This window comes from Procambarus clarkii, chromosome 33, assembly GCF_040958095.1.
Source record: "Procambarus clarkii isolate CNS0578487 chromosome 33, FALCON_Pclarkii_2.0, whole genome shotgun sequence".
NCBI lineage: Eukaryota > Metazoa > Arthropoda > Malacostraca > Decapoda > Cambaridae > Procambarus > Procambarus clarkii.
The window spans coordinates 16,348,913-16,368,269 of NC_091182.1; positions in this window are offsets into that span (position 1 = coordinate 16,348,913).

Genomic DNA, 19,357 nt, shown 5'->3' on the forward strand with positions numbered 1-19,357 from the left:
TCTCGCCCTGCGCCTCTTCCTTGCTTCTGCCGCCACGGCTCTCTCCTCCCTTGTCATGTCTCTCTGGAGGAATACATTTTTTAATTTTCCCACGTTTTTCAGGGAGCTCTTCCTTGATTGGATCTTCTCCTATGTGCTCTCGTTTGCAAACACTATCTTTATCATTCGGTCTCGGTCTTTGTTGTACCAACCTAGCCTGAAAACCTTCTCAATGCTATGCTCAGCCCCTTCCATGTCTAGTGCCTTCAGTACTTCATTCACTGCTGCTTTGTCCCTGTCATTCCACTCTGTCCTATTAGAGCCTTCCTGCTCTTTAATACCCACAGCAACCACTGATCTGTTCCTTTCCAGCAGTTGGCTAGTGGAGCGTGCCGCCTCCTGTGAGGCCACCTCCATCACTGCAGTCATTACTTCAGAGTTATTTTTTTTTTAGTATTTCTGCAAATGTTGCTTTTATTGTGGCATTCTCATCCAAAAAACTATTACCACCTTCTCCCTGGATGGTTCTCTGAGTCTCAGCCTCGATACCATTCTCTTTGAGGGCTCTAATCTCCTCCTTTGCTGCTGTCAGCTCTCTTTTCAGGTTGCTTATTTCGTTCTTCATTTCCTGCATCATTTCTTGCATCTCACTCTTGATGTCCTCCAGAAACTGGGCGAAAATTTCCTTAATTTCGTCACCTTGGCTCTTCCCTGTTCCCCATGGTACCTCTGGCTGCCATGGTTGCCCCTGTTCCTATAGTTGTGTCATGATAGGATTTGTCAGGAGGGCAGAGCGGGATGGGGGAGGGAGAGAGGGAGAGGAAGAGAGAGAGAGAAAGAGGAAGAGAGAGAGAAAGAGAGAGAGAGAAAGGGAGTGATAAAGGGAGAGATAAATGGGTGGGTGGGGGGCGATCCGACCCTTCCACTGAAGTGAGAAGAAAGTAGAAGGGGAGGGGGGGAGGAGATGGAGAGAGAGGCGGGAGGGAGAGAGAGAGGGAGAGAGAGGAGAGGGAGAGAGATGGAGAGGGTGAGAGCGGGTGAGGGAGAGAGGGGGGGGAGGTGTGTGTGTGTGTGTGAGTGTGTGTGTGTGAGTGTGTGTGTGTGTGTGGGCAGAGAGGGAGGGGGAAGAAAAGAGAGGGAGGGAGAGAGAGAGAGAGAGAGAGAGAGAGAGAGAGAGAGAGAGAGAGAGAGAGAGAGAGAGAGAGAGAGAGAGAGAGAGAGAGAGAGAGAGAGAGAGAGAGAGAGAGAGAGAGTGGGAGAGAGATAGAGAGTGGGAGAGAGAGAGAGTGGGAGAGAGGGAGTGGGAGAGGGAGAGAGTGGGGAGGGGAAGAGTGTGTGTATGGGGGATGCGAGGGACTGGGGGTGGGGGGGGGGCGGAGATGGCGACCAGGTCAGATCAGGTCAGAAGGGGGGGTTAAGAGGGGGGGATAGTAAGGTCCTATCCCCTGTTCCCAGGTGTTAATACCTTTCCCCTGACTGAACGTTTGTGTGTGTGTGTGTCTGTTTAAGAGTGTGCACGCTTGTGTGCATGCGTACGTACGTGGGCGGGCGTGCGTGTATGTGTCACGAGATCCCTTAAGCATTACCTCTACCTAAATGAGCCACCCTGAGATTTTTAAATATATATGATATCCTGAACAAGAATTTGATAATATTTTACCTCAATCTGTACACCTGATTAATTGACCAGAGAGGGGGTACATACCAGTCTGCCTCCCACTCACACAACTAGATGAGTAAAGACGATGCATGATGACGATGGTTATCCGTCGTTGTCTCCCACTAGGTGATTCACTAAGTGCTAGTAGATTGATGAGGTCGGTTCTTCTCTGTCTACACAAAGCTCTGGAGTCAGTCACTGTATCGTTGTGTGACAGTTCACTAATTTACTGTACCACTGATCACAGTCACCACTCAACAACACAATCAGATAGTTTCACGGCGGATCGTCCCACCCGGTCAGGTCGCACACTTACATGCACCGGTGATGCCACTAGCTCCACTTTGGTTTCTTCGCCAAATCTTCGCACTATTGCTAGCGATATGACTATGCTATGTTGCACCCTGCTAGCTACACACTGCGAGACGCCAAATACTATGATCTAGCCTCTATACTCCTTCAATGTCCTGAGAAATTGACAAATTTCCGCGGACCTCACTAATCGTGTGTGTCCCCTTACGGGCTCACTCCTACTGACTAACTAATTATTTGTGTGTGTGTGTGTGTGTGTGTGTGTGTGTGTGTGTGTGTGTGTGTGTGTGTGTGTGTGTGTGTGTGTGTGTGTGTGTGTGTGTGTGTGTGTGTGTGTGTGTGTGTGTATGTGTGTGTATTCACCTAGTGGTGCTTGCTAAGGTTGAGCTCTCCTCATTTGGCCTGCCTCTTCACTGTCAATCAATTGTTACTACCTACTGAGTAACTAATTATTTTTTCCCTCACACACACACACACACAAACCCCAGGAAGCAGCCCGTAACAGCTGTCTATCTCCCAGGTACCTATTTACTGCTAGGTAACAGGAGCATCAGGGTGAATTAAATTCTGCCCATTTATTTTTCCGGCGGTGCCGGCGAATTGAACCCCGGTGTCAAGGTCCAGGAGTCTAGAGCGCTGTCCTCTCAGCCACCACCTGCCTAGGTGTGTGTACTCACCTAATTGTGCTTGTGGGGGTTGAGCTCTAGTTCTTTGGTCCCGCCTCTCAACTGTCAATCAACTGATGTACAGATTCCTGAGCCTACTGGGCTCTATCATATCTACATTTGAAACTGTGTATGGAGTCAGCCTCCACCACATCACTGCCTAATGAAGTCCATCCGTTAACTACTCTGACACTGAAAAGTTCTTTCTAACATCCCTGTGGCTCATTTGGGTACTCAGTTTCCACCTGTGTCCCCTTGTTCGCGTACTACTTGTGTTAAACACTTTATCTTTATCTACTCTGTCAATTCCTCTGAGAATTTTGTAGGTAGTGATCATGTCTCCCGTTACTCTTCTGTCTTCTAGTGGCGTGAGGTGCATTTCTCGCAGCCTTTCTTCGTAACTCATGCCTCTTAGTTCTGCGACTAGCCTAGTGGCTAGTCTAGGCTAGTGGCTAGCCTAGTGGCCTAGTGGCTCTAAACTTTTTCCAGCTTCGTCTTGTGCTTGACAAGGTACGGGCTCCATGCTGGGGCCGCATACTCCAGGATTGGTCTTACATATGTGGTATACAAGATTCTGAATGATTCTTTACACAGGTTCCTGAAGGCTGTTCTGATGTTAGCCAGTCTCGCATATGCTGCAGACGTAATTCTTTTTTATGTGGGCTTTAGGAGACAGGTTTGGTGTGATATCAATTCCTAGATCATTCTCTTTGTCTGTTTCATTAAGTACTTCATCTCCTATTCTGTATGCTGTGTCTGGCCTCCTGTTTCCACCGCCTAGTTTCATTACTTTGCATTTACTCGGGTTAAACTTTAGCAGCCATTTGTTGGACCATTCATTCAGTATGTCTATATTGTCCTGTAGTCTCCTACTATCATCCTCTGTTTCAATCCTCCTCATAATTTTTGCATCGTCAGCAAACATTGAGAGAAACGAGTCTATGCACTGTGGGAGATCATTTACATAAATCAGATACAGAATAGGTCCATGTACTGACCCCTGCGGGACTCCACTTGTGACGTCACGCCTATCTGAGACCTCACCCCTCAAAGAGACTCGTTGTCTTCTGTTGCTTAGGTACTCCCTTATCCAACGGATTACCTTCCCTTTCACTCCAGCCTGCATCTCTAGCTTTTTCACTAGCCACTTGTGTGGTACTGTATCAAAGTCTTTCTGGCAATCCAAAAATATGCAGTCTGCCCACCCCTCTCTTTCTTGCCTGATTTTTGTTGCCTGGTTGTAGAATTCAATTAGACCTGTGAGGCAGGACTTGCCATCCCCGAACCCATGTTGATGCTGTGTTACAAAGTTCTTTTGCTCCAGATGTTCGACTAGCTTTCTTCGCATAATCTTCTCCATCAGCTTGCATGTTATGCAGGTTAGGGACACTGGCCTGTAGTTCAGTGCCTCCTGTCTATCCCCTTTCTTGTATATCAGAACTACATTAGCTGCTTTCCAAATTTCTGGCAGTTCCCCTGTTGCCAGTGATTTGTTATACACTATGGAGAGTGGCAGGCACAGTTCTTCTGCTCCTTCCTTTAGTATCAAAGGAAAGATTCCATCTGGGCCTATGGCCTTTGTCACATCCAACTCTAGTAAGCACTTCCTTACTTCCCTCTCTGGTAATCTCATACTCTTCTAGTGGTTCCTGGTTAGCTATTCCATCTCTTATCTCTGGAGTCTATCCTTGCGCTAAGGTGAAGACCTCCTGGAATTTCTTATTCAGTTCCACACACATTTCCATGTCGTTTGTAGTGAATCCTTCTGGCCCTATCCTTATTTTCATTACCCTGTTCCTTTGCTGTTGTTTTTCTCCTGATGTGGCTGTGCAGCAATTTAGGTTGAGTCTTGTCCAGGTCTTCTTGAAGCCTCAAGCTGTCCTTTTCTGTCTTAATCCTTCTCATAATTATGACGTCGTCAGCAAACATTGAGAGGAATGAGTCTATACCCTCTGGGATATCATTTACGTATATCTGAAACAGGATAGGTCCAAGCACAGAGCCTTGTGGGACTCCACTGGTGACTTCATGCCATTCTGAGGTCTCACCCCTCACTATAACTCTCTGCTTCCTATTGCTTAGGTACTCCCTTATCCACTGGAGCGCCCTACCAGTTACTCCTGCCTGTTTCTCCAGCTTATGCATCAACCTTTTATGGGGGTACTGTGTCAGAGGCTTTCCAACAGTCAAAAAAAATGCAGTCCGCCCATCCTTCTCTTTCTTGCTTAATCTTTGTCACCTGATCGTAGAATTCTATCAAGCCTGTAAGGCAAGATTTACCTTCCCTGAACCCATGTTGATGGGTTGTCACGAAGTCTCTTCTCTCCAAATGTGTTACTAGGTTTTTTCTCACAATCTTCTCCATCACCTTGCATGGTATACAAGTTAAGGACACTGGCCTGTAGTTCAGTGCGTCTTGTCTGTCACCCTTTTTAAATATTAGTACTACATTAGCAGTCTTCCATATTTCTGGTAGGTCTCCCATTTCCAGTGACCTACTATACACTATGGAGAGTGGCAAGCAAAGTGCTCCTGCACACTCTTTCAATACCCATGGTGAGATTCCATCCGGTCCAACAGCTTTTCTCACATCCTGCTCCAATAAGTGCTTCTTGACCTCATCTCTTGTAATTTCGAACCTTTCCAAGTTCACCTGGTTTGCTGCCACCTCTCCTAGCGCCGTGACTTCTCCCTGTTCTATTGTAAAGAACTCCTGGAACCTTTTGTTGAGTTCTTCACACACCTCTTTGTCATTCTCTGTGTACCTGTCCTCGCCCACCCAAAGTTTCATCACCTGTTCCTTCACTGTTGTCTTCCTCCTGATGTGACTGTGTAGTAGCTTTGGTTCGGTCTTGGCTTTATTAGCTATATCATTTTCATACCTTTTCTCAGCTGCTCTTCTCACACTAACATACTCGTTCCTGGTTCTCTAGTATCTCTCTCTACTCTCTGGTTTTCTGTTATTTCGGAAGTTCCTCCATGCCTTTTTGTTCAGCTCCTTTACTTTCATACATTCCCTATTAAACCATGGATTCTTCCTTTGCTTCTCTGTTTTTTCCTGTTGGGCTGGGACAAACCTGCTTACAGCCTTCTGACATTTTTGGGTGACATAGTCCATCATGTCTTGTACGGACTTGGTTCCGAGTTCTGTGTCCCAATGTATATCCCATAGGAATTTATTCATCTCCTCATAGTTTCCCTTTCGGTACGCCAGCCCTTTGTTTCCCAGTTCTTTTTTGGGGGTGATAATTCCTAGCTGAATCAGGTACTCAAAGCTCAATACACTATGATCACTCATTCCCAAGGGGGCTTCCAACTTAACTTGTGTGTGTGTGTGTGTGTGTGTGTGTGTGTGTGTGTGTGTGTGTGTGTGTGTGTGTGTGTGTGTGTGTGTGTGTGTGTGTGTGTGTGTGTGTGTGTACTCACCTATTTGTACTCACCTATTAGTGCTTGCAGGATCGAGCATTGACTCTTGGATCCCGCCTTTCCAGCTATCGGTTGTTTACAGCAATGACTCCTGTCCCATTTCCCTATCATACCTAATTTTAAAAGTATGAATAGAGTTTGCTTCCACAACCTGTTCCCCAAGTGCATTCCATTTTTCCACTACCCTCACGCTGAAAGAAAACTTCCTAATATCTCTGTGACTCATCTGAGTTTCCAGTTTCCACCCATGTCCCCTCGTTCTGTTATTATTACGTGTGAACATTTCATCTATTTCCACTTTGTCAATTCCCCTGAGTATTTTATATGTCCCTATCATATCTCCTCTCTCCCTTCTTTTCTCTAGTGTCGTAAGGTTCAGTTCCTTCAGACACTCTTCATATCCCAACCCTCGCAACTCTGGGACAAGCCTCGTCGCAAACCTCTGAACCTTCTCAGAGTTCTTATGTGTTTCTTCAGGTGGGGGCTCCATGATGGCGCGGCATACTCTAAGACGGGTCTCACATAGGCAGTGTAAAGCGCCCTAAAAGCCTCCTCATTTAGGTTTCTGATTGAAGTTCTAATTTTCGCCAGTGTAGAGTACGCTGCTGTCGTTATCCTATTTATATGTGCCTCAGGAGTTAGATTAGGTGTCACATCCACTCCCAGGTCTCTTTCTCGAATCGTTACAGGTAGGCAGTTCCCCTTCATTGTGTACTGTCCCTTTGGTCTTCTATCACCTGATCCCATTTCCATACCTTTACATTTACTGGTGTTAAACTCCAGTAGCCATTTCCCTGACCATCTCTGCAACCTGTTTAAGTCCTCTTGGAGGATCCTACAATCCTCGTCTGTCACAACTCTTCTCATTAATTTTGTGTCATCCGCAAACATTGACATGTATGATTCCACTCCTGTAAACATATCATTTACGTAAATTAGAAAGAGGATTGGTCCCAGCACCGATCCTTGAGGTACTCCACTTGTTACTGTTCGCCAGTCCGACTTCTCACCCCTTATCATTACCATCTGGCTCCTTCCTGTTAGGTAGTTCTTCACCCATGCTAGGGCCTTTCCACTTATTCCTGCCTGCCTCTCAAGTTTGTATAGCAGTCTCATGTGCGGTACTGTATCAAAGGCCTTTTGGCAGTCAAGAAATATGCAGTCTGCCCAGCCTTCTCTGTCCTGCCTTATCCTTGTTACTTTATCATAGAATTCTAAAAGGTTTGTTAGGCATGATTTCCCTGTCCAGAACCCATGTTGGTGCTTGTTTACAAACCCAATGCTCTCCAGGTGCTCAACAAGTCTTAGCCTAATTATTCTTTCAAGTATTTTGCAGGGGATGCTTGTCAGTGATACGGGTCTGTAGTTAAGTGCCTCGACTCCCTATCACCTTTCTTGAAAATCGGTACGACATTTGCCTCCTTCCAGCAACTGGGCAATTCTCCCGACATAAGTGACTCATTAAAGTTAATTGCCAGAGGCGCGCTGAGAGCCTGCACTTCCTCTTTAAGTATTCACGGTGATACTTTGTCTGGTCCAACAGCTTTATTTGCATCCAGTGTTGTCAACTGTTTCATTACCTCCTCTGCTGTCACCTCTATATCTGATAGTCTTTCATCTAGGGTAACCGCTTCTAACAATGGGAGCTGCTCAGGCTCGGTTGTGAACACTCCATGGAAACTTGCATTCAGTACCTTGCAGATTTCCTTGTGGGAGGGGTGAAAGAGTGGGCATGGTGTGGTGGTGGGGGGGGGAGGGAGGTTTGACTGAGTATTTGAGTGGGGGACAAGAAGGGTTACGGGTAGGGAGGGTTAATGTGTACTCACCTAGTTGTACTCGTCTAGTTGTGTTTGCGGGGGTTGAGCTCTGGCTCTTTGGTCCCGCCTCTCAACCGTCAATCAACAGGTGTACAGATTCCTGAGCCTATTGGGCTCTATCATATCTACACTTGAAACTGTGTATGGAGTCAGCCTCCACCACATCACTTCCTAATGCATTCCATTTGTCAACCACTCTGACACTAAAAAAGTTCTTTCTAATATCTCTGTGGCTCATTTGGGCACTCAGTTTCCACCTGTGTCCCCTTGTGCGTGTTCCCCTTGTGTTAAATAGACTGTCTTTATCTACCCTATAAATTCCCTTCAGAATGTTGAATGTGGTGATCATGTCCCCCCTAACTCTTCTGTCTTCCAGTGAAGTGAGGTTTAATTCCCGTAGTCTCTCCTCGTAGCTTATACCTCTCAGCTCGGGTACTAGTCTGGTGGCAAACCTTTGAACCTTTTTCAGTTTATTCTTATCCTTCACTAGATATGGACTCCATGCTGGGGCTGCATACTCCAGGATTGGTCTGACATATGTGGTATGCAAAGTTCTGAATGATTCTTTACTCAAGTTTCTGAATGCCGTTCGTATGTTGGCCAGCCTGGCATATGCCGCTGATGTTATCCGCTTGATATGTGCTGCAGGAGACAGGTCTGGCGTGATATCAACACCCAAGTCTTTTTCCTTATCTGACTCCTGAAGAATTTCCTCTCCCAGATGATACCTTGTATCTGGCCTCCTGCTCCCTACACCTATCTTCATTACATTACATTTGGTTGGGTTAAACTCTAACAACCATTTGTTCGATCATTCCTTCAGCTTGTCTAGGTCTTCTTGAAGCCTCAAACAGCCTCTTCAGTTTTAATCATTCTCATAATTTTAGCATCGTCCGCAAACATTGAGAGAAATGAATCGATACCCTCCGGGAGATCATTTACATATATCAGAAACAAGATAGGACCGAGTACAGAGCCCTGTGGGACTCCACTGGTGACTTCACGCCAATCGGAGGTCTCACCCCTCACCGTAACTCTCTGCTTCCTATTGCTTAGATACTCCCTTATCCACTGGAGCACCTTACCATGCTACACCTGCCTGTCTCTCCAGCTTATGTACCAGCCTCTTATGCGGTACTGTGTCAAAGGCTTTCCGACAATCCAAGAAAATGCAGTCCGCCCAGCCCTCTCTTTCTTGCTTAATCTTTGTCACCTGATCGTAGAATTCTATCAAGCCTGTAAGGCAAGATTTACCCTCCCTGAACCCATGTTGGCGATTTGTCACGAAGTCCCTTCTCTCCAGATGTGTTACCAGGTTTTTTCTCACGATCTTCTCCATCACCTTGTGTGTGTGTGTGTGTGTGTGTGTGTGTGTGTGTGTGTGTGTGTGTGTGTGTGTGTGTGTGTGTGTGTGTGTGTGTGTGTGTGTGTGTGTGTGTGTGTGTTTGTGTGTGTGTGTGGAGAAAAAAAAGTTACAAGTTATTAACAGTTGAGAGGCGGGCCGAAGAGTAGAGCTCAACCCTTGCAATCCCAACTAGGTGAATACACACACGCACACACCCAGCAACACCAGAGGAGGAGTGCAGAACCACCACCCTCCTCTGCAGAAAAAACCCTACCCGTAACCCTTCTTGTCCCCCACTCAAATACTCAGTCAAACCTTCCTCCCCCCCCCCACCCCCATACCATGCCCACTCTTTCACCCCTCCCCCATTCCCACCATTTCTCCTGTCGTGCCCTCATGCTCCACAGCATCGCTGGTAATAATAATATGATCAACAACTCAATAAGACCACCTAGCCTTCTATACATGCCTAGGTAAAGTAAACAAAATCATTAAAACAAACCAGTTTACTGGGTCACATAAAATAAGGCACCGGAAATAAAAAGAAAAAGACTAAGTTCTCTACAACTGATACTATTTCATGACAGTAAACTCTAACTCAACTCTGCAAGATCATCAGTCATCATGCACTGTACGACAAACTCTTTGGAATCATCATCATACACTGTACTGCAAACTATCTGGAATCATCATGCACTGCACTGCACACACTCTGAGCTAGCTGCCACTAGGCTCTATCCTAGTGCGGTGGTACACTAGCTCTAGCTTTCTTAAAAATCAAAGTAATGTACAGGATTACAGAATGGTGGTGTCACAAAATATCACTAGTGGGGTGAAAAAGACAATATCATCCAGTCACTGAATGCCCTTAGAATTCCACCACATAAATCATACATAAATATTACCTACGACCCAGACAAAATGGTGTACATTGGCAGACTGATCCGTGACATATCAATAAAGGTACATATTAAATGTTTCAAGCGCATAGGGCCCTACATAAAGCCACACAAATGAGCGCGATGCAGTGCGACCTCTCTTCTGAACATCCAACTGAGCAGTGAGTTCGCGGCGGCCGAATGAGCCCCGAGAGACACTTTATCCAACTCTGCAACCTACCCATCACTATTCTTTCATTTATCTCTATTTCAGAACGTGACATTTACAAGCAATAAATCCTTGAACATACATATAAATAGTATAGTACAATACATTTCCCAAGAAAGTAACAAAACATTTTATCACACACACAAGTGATAATCTATTTATATATTCAAGGATCAAATAAGAGTTCATATCTATGAGACATGGCATCACTGACTGTAGCCAGTACACAAGGGGAAGGGGAGGACGGGCTGGGAAGGGGAGGCGTTAAGGGATTCTAGAACTTTACCGGTCCAGATCTAATACATCATTATATAATAATATAAATGTAATATATACAACCTAGCAACAACACTGCCTATTGGTATATGTTCTCATAAAACAAGTATGTCAAGTACTAAGTACTATCAATGCAAAGTGACCATAGGCTTTCTCATTACTCAGCTAGGAAATATATCATAATACATACGTATTACTGGCATAATACATCAGGTATATAAATGTACACAAGGTACATAAAGATATATTATGTTATATACAGTAGAACGTAGAATTTAAGAACAGATACATATAATCATATTTTTAAGAAACAGTAGGCTAGGCTACACTGCCTATTCTATACTAAGGTATGATCACATCATACACCAGTGTTACGGCCCTACTGGGGCGTAACCGGGTTCTTTTCTGGTGTTATTAGAATTTGGGAATCCGGCCCCAAGCTAGTAGAGGCTTTCAAGGGATGTGTTCCGTAACGCAAGTTAAATTAAAGGGGGAGGGATACACATGCTTTGATTTATATATATATATATATATATATATATATATATATATATATATATATATATATATATATATATATATATATATATATATATATATATTAACCACCACCATAAATAAATATATAAACAGTCACACGGGATTATAAACACACTTTAATGTACAGAGTTGTTTTCCTCTGAAGACACTGGATGCTCCACGGTGCGCACTTTGAGTAGCCCTGGTTCTCTTCTTTGGCCCACGATGAATCCTTTGATTCTCTTGGCGAATCTACCCTGGCCATAGGCCAGCCAAAGCACAGTCCCACTGGGTGCTCCGTCATGGAGGCCTTCAACCACAATCCAGCCTGTAGCTGGCAGGTTCTGATCAGCTCCGCTGTGTAGGCCACTCCACGACCGATACTAGGGTTGCGAGCCCTAGGCAGGAGCCTCGTGTGATCCCGCTGATCACTCTCCTATCTAAACACCCCAGTGGTTAGTCTCTTCCACCAGCCAGCCCCGGATAAGGCAATTCCTGATACTGCCACGTCACAGGCAGGCTAACACTCTCAACAGTGTTTGTCCGGGGGTGACTCACAGCTTCTTCAGAGCAAACTCGTGGAGAAACCTTGGCTGCCTTGGGTAGACTGATCCATCGTCCAATACAGCAGTCCCAGGTCGATTCTGTAATCAGACACGTCATTAATACTGGGACTAAGGAACCTCACTTACAGGCTTAGGCACAAACGTCCACCTCTCTGCTCCATAGATGGCATTGCTGTCTATGCGCCACCTCACCAGAGGTCAGCAGCGGCTTTGTTACGAGCTGATTAAGACGGGAATCCAGCACCTGTGGCCGGTATATCCTGTCCTCACTAGATGGCGTCGTCCATTTGGAGGGGGTTTCGGGAACAGACTCACAGATGGCGTTGTCGTCACTGCTCCGTGCTACGACGCTGGACTCAGGTCCGTAACAACCAGCTATACTTGGTATATGTGGGTTCATAACATCCCTCCTTCCCCCCCTTACCCATTCCCACCATGTTCCTCCTGCTCCTCCTTCATCCAATACCCTCCCTGTCCCCCTCCCCCCTCCCCCCTCTCACCCCATATCTTCTCTGTCCTCCCTCCCTCCTTACCCGATACACTCCCTGTCCCTCCATCCAATGACCCCCCCCTCACTCCAGTATCCTCTGAGACCCTGTTAACCAATTCACAGATCTTCACACCTCAGAGTGGTGAGAGGAGAGTGGTGAGAGACACATGTGTCAGCAGGGCATCAGCGACTAACTCCAATTACCTCAAGATATTGAAATGTTACACAGGAGTGTACACAAACAAAGTGATCAAGTGTATAGTGAGCTCCTATAGCGTTAGATCAGTTAAGGACAAAATAAGGATGAGTGGCGGCAACAAAGAGTCATAACGTGGGACAGTTCAACCAGGTCAGATTTGGCTAGTAAAGTGTTTTGGGAAATGGAAATATAGCAATCATGGTGATTAAGAGTCAGTGAGAAGTACAGGATGAATAGCATAATCAGGCCACGTGGGGACAACATTGACGAGGAGCAGCAGGAGAGGACTGTCGACCCAAACCTCAGCATATGGTCACCACCTCAAACTCACCTAGTACTGTGCTTGCTTGGGGTGAGGTGTTGGTAAGTACCCCCTCCTCTCTAAGGTCATCGATATGTGTACAGAGTGATTTAAAATATTTAATTTGAAATATATTATCTGAGGTATTTAGAGTCCAAAGTATAGAGGATAGGGTACATATCCCTGTGGCACTGGTGGGTAAGGCAGACAGATCAACAGGACCACATCACTCTACTATTCTCCCTCTGTTCCCCCCCACCCCTCACATACACACACACACACTACCCACATAGGGCCTTTCACACCTAAGTGACTAGTGACCTTATCTATCCTCTACCTTATCTACCTGTTGAAATAGATCCCATCTGCTCATTATGTGGGACTTCAATCACGGAAGAACAGACTGGGAGAACAAGGAACCGCATGGAGGAGAGGATACATGGAGAGCCAAACTAATGGAGGTGGCGACAAGAAACTTTCTAAGCCAACATGTCAGTGAACCTACTAGGATGAGAGGAAACGATGAACCAGCGAGACTCGACCTAGTCTTCACTCTGAACGACTTAAACATAAGGGAAAAGCGGATTTGAGGCCCCAGTAGGAATGAGCGACCACAGTGTACTGACTTTTGAGTATCTGGTTGAGGAAGGGTTATCGAACTCGAGGAGGGGTACTAAAAACAAAAGGCTAGCATTCCAAAACGGAAACTATGAGGAGATAAGAAAATTCCTAACAGAAATAACATGGGAAACAGAGCTCAGGGGAAAGACGGCCCAAGACATGATGGACTTCATCACGCAGAAGTGCAAGGAAGCAGCAAACAAGTTTATCCCAGTCTAAAAGGAAAACAATGAAATGCAGATGAGAAACCCATGGTTTAATCAGAGATGTAGGCTAGCTAAGCACCAAAGTAAAAGGGCATGGAGAAACTATAGGAATAACAGGACACTTGAGAGCAGAGAAAGATACCAGAGTGCCATGAATGAATATGTCAGGATGAGTAGAGAGGCAGAAAAAAATACGAAAATGACATCGCAAGCAAGGCAAAGACTCAACCTAAATTACTGCACAGCCACATCAGGAGGAAAAACAACAGTAAAGGAACAGCGTAATGAAAATAAGGATAGGGGCAGAAGGATTCACTACAAACGACAAGGAAGTGTGTGCGAAACTGAATAAGAAATTCCAGGAGGTCTTCACCTTAGAGCAAGGAGAAATTCCAGAGATAAGAGAGGGAATAGTTAACCAGGAACCACTGGAAGAGTTTGAGATTACCAGCGGGGAAGTAAGGAAGTGCTTACTAGAGTTGGATGTGACAAAGACCATAGACTTTGATGAAAATGAAATCAGATGAAATCTTTCCTTGGATAATAAAGGAAAGAGCAGAAGCACTGTGCCTGCCAATCTCCATAGTGTATAACAAATCACTGGAAACAAGGAAACTGCCAGAAATTTGGAAAACAGCTAATGTAGTTCTGGTATACAAGAAAGGGGACAGACAGGAGGCACCCAACTACAGGCCAGTGTCCTTAACCTGCATACCATGCAAACTGATGGAAAAGATTATGCGAAGAAAGCTAGTCGAACCTCTGGAGCGAAAGAACTTTGCAACGCCATGGTCACATTTATCAAAAACTTTTGCGAAATCTGTGTAAATTACATCAGCGTTTTGTTTGTCTTCCATAGCATCTAATGCCATATAGTGGTCCAGCGTCTGCGACAGGCAAGAGCGCCCTGTTCTGAAACCATGTTGTCTGGGGTTATGGAGATGTTGTGATTCCATGTATTTTGTGATCTTATTTCTTAGCACTATCTCAAAAATTTGTATAATGTGCGATATTAGTGCTACCGGTCTGTAATTTTTTGCCTCTGCCTTATTTCCACCTTTATGAAGTGGTGCTATCCCTAGATGAAAGACTATCAGATATAGAGGTGACAGCAGAGGAGGTAATGAAACAGTTGACAACTCTAGATGCAACTAAAGCAGTTGAACCAGACAAAGTATCACCGTGGATACTAAAAGAAGCAGCGCAGGCCCTCAGCGTGCCTCTAGCAATGATCTTTAATGAGTCACTTATGTCGGGAGAATTGCCCAGTTGCTGGAAGAAGGCAAATGTCGTGCCGATCTTCAAGAAAGGCGATAGGGAGGAGGCACTTAACTATAGACCTGTATCACTGACAAGCATCCCCTGTAAAATACTGGAAAGAATAATTAGGCTACGACTGGTTGCACACCTGGAGAACATTAGGTTTGTGAACAAACATCAACATGGTGTTACGAACCCGGATCCAGCGTCCGAGCCCGGAGTAGTGACGACCGCGCCATCTGTGGGTCGGCTCCCGAAAACCCCTCCAAACGGACGACGACACCTGGTGAGGACGGCGTGTACTGGCCTCGAGGGCCAGTTTCCAGTCCTGTTCACCACTCAACACCGCCGCTGCTGACCTCTGGTGAGGTGGTGCTCAGACTACAACGCCATCTATGAAGTGGATGTGTCGGGCGTTTGTGTCTGAGCCTGTAAGTGAGGTGTTTTAGTGTCCCAGTTATTGATGACGTGTCTGCTTACAGAGTCGACCTGGGACTGTTGTGATGGGAGTTGAGTCAGTCTACCCGAGGCAGCCGTCTCCATACCTTGTACTTTGCTGCAGCAGTTGTGAAGTCGTCCCCCCGGAAGAACACTGTGGTGTGTTAGTCTGCCAGTGGAGTGGCAGTAAAAGGATTACCCGGGACCGACTGTTGGAGACGATCATCCACTGGGGTATTGAGGACAGGAGAGTGATTTGTGGTGTCACACGAGGCTCCTGTCTAGGGCGTTCCCCTTATATCGTTCGTGGAGTGGCCTGACCAGCGTTGCGGGTCCGGAACCTGCCAGCAGAGCCCCTGCTGGATTTGTGGTTGACGGCCTCCACGGCGGTGCCCCCAGTGGACGTGTGTTTTGGCTGACCTGTGGCCAGGGTAGGCTCAGCTTCCTAGAGGATTCGTTGTGAGGCCACGAAGTAGCACCGAGGATTAAGCACCGAGAGTGAGGATCCATAGTCTTCAGCAGAAGACTACAGTGTATTTCCCCTGTAAATAAGTGTTTATACCCCTCCCCCTGTGAACTCTTTTATATCTTATTTATTTATTTGGTGATGGTGAATTATAATCTTAAGTTCTTAACTTTCTTTCCCTTCCCCCTTTAAGTTACTTGCGTCACGGATCACATCCCTTGATAGCCACTACTGGCTTGGGAACGGATATATATGTTCCTCTAACAACATCAGAGGAAGAACCCCGTTGCGTCCCGAGAGGGCCGTAACACATGGGTTCTGGACAGGGAAATCATGCCTAACAAACCTTCTGGAATTCTATGATAAAATAACGAGGATAGGACAGGACAGAGATGGTTGGGCAGACTGCATATTTCTGGACTGCCAAAAAGCCTTTGATACAGAATCGCACATGAGACAGCTGTTCAAGCTCGAGAGGCAGGCGGGGGTGAGGGAAAAGGTCCTAGCATGGATAAGGAACTACCTAACAGGAAGGAGGGAGCCAAAGAGTTACGGTAAGGGGCGAGAAGTCGGACTGGCGAACAGTAACAAGTGGAGTACCACAAGGATCGGTGCTGGGACCAATTCTATTTCTTGTATATGTTAACTACATGTTTACAGGCGTAGAGTCCTACATGTCGATGTTTGCGGGTGCTGCAAAGTTGATGAGAAGAGTTGTGACAGATGAGGTTTGCAGGATCCTCCAAGAGGACCTGAACAGGTTGCAGAGATGGTCAGAGAAATGGCTACTGGAATTCAACACGAGCAAATGTAAAGTTATGGAAATGGGACTAGGAGATAGGAGGCCAAAGGGACAGTACACAATGAAGGGGAACAGCCTACCTGTGACGATGCGCGAAAGAGACCTGGGTGTGGACGTAGCACCTAATCTATCTCCTGAGGCACATATAATTATGATAACGACAGCAGTGTACTCTACACTGGCAAAAGTTAGAACATCATTCAGAAACCTAAGTAAGGAGACATTTAGGGCGCTTTACACTGCCTACGTGAGGCCAGTCTTAGAGTATGCTGCCTCATCATGGAGTCTCCATCTGAAGAAGCATATAATAAAACTGGAAAAGGTTCAGAGGTTTGCAACGAGACTCGTCCCAGAGCTACAAGGGATGGGGTATGAGGAGCACCTGAGGGAACTGTGCCTTACGACACTAGAAAGAAGAAGGGAGAGGGGGGACATGATAGGAACATATAAAATACTCAGAGGGATTGGCAGAGTGGACATAGACGAAATGTTCACAAGGAATAGTAACAGAACGAGGGGACATGGATGGAAGTTTGAAACTCAGATGGGTCACAGAGATGTTAGGAAGTTTTCTTTTAGTGTGAGAGTAGTGGGAAAATGGAATGCACTTCAGGAACAGGTTGTGGAAGCAAATACTATTCATAATTTTAAAACCAGGTATGATAAGGAAATGGGACAGGAGTCATTGCTGTAAACAACCGATGCTCGAAAGGCGGGATCCAAGAATCAGTGCTCGATCCTGCAGACACAACTTGGTGAATACAACTAGGTGAGTACACACACACACATCATGGGCGATTTCAACCATGTAAAGATAGACTGGGAGAATGGGGACCCACATGGTGGAGCAGATATGTGGAGAGCTAAACTCTTGGGAGTGGCAACAAGGAACTTTCTGAGCCAGCATGTCAAGGAACCCACAAGAGTGAGAGGCAATGATGAACCAGCTAGACTCGACTTGATATTCACCCTGAACGAGTCAGAAATAAGGGAGGTCAAAGTCGAAGCCCCCCCATAGGAATGAGTGACCACAGTGTAATGACCTTTGAGTACTTGGTGGAGGTAGGGATAACCTATCCAAGGATGGGATCGTAGGGAAAAAAACTGAATTACCGAAGAGGAAAATATGATGAGATGAGGAACTTCTGCAGGAGAATACCATGGGAAACAGAACGTAGAGACAAGAATGTGCAGGTCATGATGGATTTTGTCACCCAGAAGTGCCAGGAGCTGCAGACAGGTTTATCCCTGTCCAAAAGGAGAAAAACGAAAAACAATAGAAAAACCCATGGTTCAACCAGGAATGCAAAGTAGCGAAGCAACTGAGTAAAAGAACATGAAGAAACTACAGAATTAACAGAACACCAGAGAGCAGGGAGAGATACCAGAGGACCAGAAATGAGTACCTCAGAGTGAGGAGGGAAGCAGAGAGACAGTTTGAAAATGACATAGCGAGTAACGCCAAAACCCAACAAAAGCTGCTCCACAGCCACATCAGGAGGAAAACAGCAGTGAAGGAACAAGTGATGAAGCTGTAAAAAGGGGCGAACAGATCACAGAGAATGACAAGGAGGTGTGTGAAGAACTCAACAAGAGATTCCAGGAGGTCTTCACAATAGAACAAGGAGAAGCCCCTGCACTAAATGAGGAGGCGGCAAACCAAGCAACCTTGGAGGAATTTGACCTCACCAGTGATGAGGTCAAAAGGTGTCTGCTGGAGCTGTATGTGACAAAGGCTTTTGGGCCTGACAGAATCTCACCATGGACACTAAAGGAAGGTGCAGAAGCAATAAGTGTGCCACTCTCTATGGTGTATAATTGGTCACTGGAAACAGGAGACTTACCAGAAAGTTGGAAGACAGCTAACGTGGTCCCAATATACAAGAAGGGTGACAGGCAAGAGGCACTGAACTACAGGCCAGTTTCCTTAACTTGTAGACCATGCAAGGTGATGGAGAAGATCGTGAGGAAAAGGCTCGTAGAGCATCTGGAGGGAAATAACTTTGCAACGCACCACCAACATGGGTTCAGGGATACGTGAAATAATACGATAATCGTGCCTTACAAGTTTAATAGAATTTTATGACCAGGCAACAAAAATAAGGCAGGAAAGAGAAGGGTGGGCCGACTGCATTTTCCTGGACTGTCAGAGAGCCTTTGACACAGTACCCCATAAAAGGCTGTTAAAAAAGTTGGAGCAACAGGCAGGAGTAAAAGGGAAGGTGCTCCAGTGGATAAGGGAGTACTTAAGCAACAGGAAACCGCGAGTAACGATGAGGGGGGAGACATCAGAGTGGCGAGATGTCACCAGCGGAGTCCCACAGGGCTCAGTACTTGGACCCATCCTGTTTCTGATATATGTAAACGATCTTCCGAAGGGTATACACTCATTCCTCTCAATGTTTGCTGATGATGCAAAAATTGTGAGAAGAATCAAGACGGATGAAGATAGACAGAGACTACAGGATGACCTGGATAAACTGGAGGAATGGTCAAGAAAATGGCTGCTAAAGTTCAACTTAGGAAAATGTAAGGTGATGAAATTAGGCGAAGGGAGCAGGAGGCTGAATACAAGGTATTATCTGGGAGGTGAAATCCTGCAAGAGTCAAATAGAGAGAAAGATTTGGGGGTTGATATCACACCGAACCTGTCCCCAGAGGCCCACATCAAAAGAATATCATCAACGGCATATGCAAGACTGACTAACATAAGAACGCCTGTAGAAACTTGTGTAAGGAATCTTTCAGAACCCTGTATACCACTTATGTAAGACCAATCCTGGAGTATGCAGCTCCATCCTGGAGTCCATACCTAATTAAACACAAGACAAAGTTAGAGAAGATTCAGCGGTATGCCACCAGGCTCGTCCCGGAACTGAGAGGAATGAGCTACGAGGAAAGG